General features: G+C 43.9%; 1 long non-coding RNA gene across 1 annotated transcript; it reads right to left on the minus strand.

Moving 5' to 3' along the window:
* Nucleotides 1–1,888: 1,888 nt before the first annotated feature.
* On the minus strand, nt 1,889–3,174 carry LOC127338466 (uncharacterized). The gene is made up of 2 exons (XR_007874372.1): nt 2,857–3,174; nt 1,889–2,290 (listed from the first exon to the last, which is right to left on the minus strand). It is a non-coding gene; the product is annotated as an uncharacterized lncRNA (long non-coding RNA).
* Nucleotides 3,175–3,474: the final 300 nt, after the last annotated feature.

The following is a 3,474-nucleotide window of genomic DNA, read 5'->3' on the forward strand; positions in this document are numbered from 1 at the left end:
ATCACCTTCATCATCATCACCGCCGTCTCCACCGCTGTAACAATTTGGGTTTGATCTTGATTGTTTGATAGGGGAAACTCTCCCGGTGTTGATTTCTACTTGTTGTTGATGCTATTGAGTGAAACCATTGAACCAAGGTTTATGTTCAGATTGTTATTCATCATCATATCACCTCTGATCATGTTCCATATGATGTCTCGTGAGTAGTTCGTTTAGTTCTTGAGGACATGGGTGAAGTCTAAATGTTAGTAGTGAAGTATGGTTGAGTAATATTCAATGTTATGATATTTAAGTTGTGGTGTTATTCTTCTAGTGGTGTCGTGTGAACGTCGACTACACGACACTTCACCTTTATGGGCCTAGGGGAATGCATCTTGTACTCGTTTGCCAATTGCGGGGTTGCCGGAGTGACGAAACACGAGCCCCGTTGGTATATCGATGCAGGAGGGATAGCAGGATCTCAGAGTTTAAGGCTCTGGTTAGATTTATCTTAATTACTTTCTTGTAGTTGCGGATGCTTGCAAGGGGTATAATCACAAGTATGTATTAGTCCTAGGAAGGGCGGTATATTAGCATAGGTTCACCCACACAACACTTATCAAAACAATGAAGATTAATCAGCTGTATGTAGCGAAAGCACTAGACTAAAATCCCGTGTGTCCTCAAGAATGTTTGGTCATTATAAGTAAACAAACCGGCTTGTCCTTTGTGCTAAAAAGGATTGGGCCACTCGCTGCAATTATTTCTCTCGCACTTTATTTACTTGTACTTTATTCATCTGTTACATCAAAACCCCCTGAATACTTGTCTGTGAGCATTTACAGTGAATCCTTCATCGAAACTGCTTGTCAACACCTTCTGCTCCTCGTTGGGATCGACATTCTTACTTATCGAAGATACTACGATACACCCCCTATACTTGTGGGTCATCACCTACAGTGGGGGAATTACTCACACATGGATGGGGGAAACATGGATGGTCGATGGAGAGGCGTCGGTGGTGATGATGGCGATGATCTCCTCCAATTCCCCGTCCCGGCGAGGTGCCAGAACGGAGTTTCTGGTCCCAAGACGGAGATTCGCGATGGCGGCGGTGTTCTGGATGTCTTCTGGTGATTTCGTCTAACCCCCGTGCGTTTTTAGGTCGAAGACGTTAAGTAGTCCAGAGGGGGGCGTCGTAGGCCGACCGAGGGGGCCTCACCATAGGGTGGCGCGCCCCCCTCCTAGGCCGTGCCGGCCCATGGTGTGGGGGCCGTGGGGCCCCCCTGGCCTGCCCTTCTGGCTCTGTGAATCTTCTGGAAAAATAAGCCCTTTGACATTAATTCCGGGGTTTTTCCTGAAAGTTGAGTTTCTGCACAAAAACGAGACACCAGAACAATTCTGCTGAAAATAGCGTTAGTCCATGTTAGTTGTATCCAAAATACACAAATTAGAGGCAAAACAATAGCAAAAGTGTTCGGGAAAGTAGATACGTTTTGGACGTATCAATCATGCTCCTATTTTATTATCCACTGGGAACCCAACTTCATCGCGTAAATGCCTGATGTCTACGGGTGCTTCTATTCTTGTAGACAGTGTTGGGCCTCCAAGAGCAGAGGTTTGTAGAACAGCAGAAAGTTTCCCTTAAGGCCTCATTCGGTGCCAGTGGTTTTTTGAGTTTTTAGGGGTGTTTTGAGGAGTGTTTTGGGTGAAAACACCAACCACCCAAAACACTACCTAAAACACTACAAAACCCTTTTCATCCGAAACACTTGTTTGGAACGCAGGTTTTACAAACTAATGTATTCAAGTGTGTTCAACACAAATGGATCAAAAAACAATCTTTTTTGACAGTTTAAACTAAACTTGTATCACAAATAAAAATATGATCTTTTTTAACACACTAGAATAGATAGAAATTCAATAATTACATTGAATAGATAAAAATTCAATAATTGGTACAGTGTTTCAAATACAAATTCAATAAGATTTAACATCAAATATCTTCAATCATTGGTTCAGCTCAGATCTTAACAGCAAATAAATAAGGTTTCAGCTCAGTTCCAACAACAAATAAATAAGGTTTCAGCTCAGATCTTAACAGCAAATAAATAAGATTTCAGCTCAGTTCCAACAACAAATATCTTCAGGCACCGAAGCTAAAGACTTGCTACACAATTAATTATCCACTATTATTTCAGCTAAGTGCCAGCAGTAAATATCTTCAGGCATGGTCTCTGACAACTTCAAGCAGAGCAAAAGGGCAGCATGAACATAAGTTTTCTCTAAGCCGTGCTCATCGATATGTACCCTGCAACAATAAACAAGTTGAGAGTGAAAAAAAGAGAAAACTATGGTGGTTCTTTCATATCAGATAGGTCCTGCTCAACTTAACTTAGTTAAGCTACAAGTAGTTCTACCATATCATACGAGCATACATATGCAGTACAAGGAACAAATTCTGCCAATTCTGTAGCTACATACGAGTTATATATGCAGTACAAGGAATTTTTGCCGAAGGCTTGATTCATCTCTTTGGGTCGACTGCATTCAAGAGTGACCCTTCCTGTTCTGCTCTTGTGATCAGAATAGCAAAGGACACAGACGCAATTGGAGCATCCGTGTATCCGATTGGGCAAAATAGGAATTGGACTCCCATTGGATTCTTTGATCCAAATTTCTCTGAATCTAAGTCAAGAATAGTACCTATAACAGGATCACATAGAGGAACCGGATCTCACAGAGGAATCAACCGAATCTACTAGATAAGCCAAGAACTAAACAAACCAAGAACGGATCTCACATCAAGAACCCTAGCCGCAGACAAGCCAAGAACGACTAGTACATGAGAGAGGAGGTGATGAGGTGCGTTCTTACAAAGGAATCAAGCTTGACGATGAGGGGCGGCGGCAGGAGCTCCCGGCCGGCGGCGCCAGGAGCGTCGCGGCGTCGTCTTCCTGCCTCGTCGCCGCGTCGCCCTCGTCGCCAGCCGCGAGAAAACGCGAGGGGGGTGAAGCGTTTTAGTTCCACTCCAGCCCGACGGGTTTCGCCGAGTTTCGTCGGGCCTAAACGGGCCAAAACCGGCCTACCGAACAGCCCAAACGTGTTTTGAGGTGTTTTCGGGTGTTTTGATTGGGCCCCAAAAAAACACCCCAAAACCGGCCCAAACACTTCTAAAAACTCTGTCACCGAACGAGGCCTAAGTGGATCACCTAAGGTTTATCGAACTCAGGGAGGAAGAGGTCAAAGATATCCCTCTCAAGCAACCCTGCAATCACGATACAAGAAGTCTCTTGTGTCCCCAACACACCTAATACACTTGTCAGATGTATAGGTGCACTAGTTCGGCGAAGAGATAGTGAAATACAAGTGGTATGAATGAATATGAGCAGAAATAACGGCGCCAGAAAATAGCTTGCTGGCGTGCAGTTGATGGTAGTAATATTGCAGGAAGTAAAGATGCAGTAAAACAGTAAACAAGCGATGATTGCAGTA

The sequence above is a fragment of the Lolium perenne genome, chromosome 3 (genome assembly GCF_019359855.2).
Source record: "Lolium perenne isolate Kyuss_39 chromosome 3, Kyuss_2.0, whole genome shotgun sequence".
NCBI classification, from domain to species: Eukaryota; Viridiplantae; Streptophyta; class Magnoliopsida; order Poales; family Poaceae; genus Lolium; species Lolium perenne.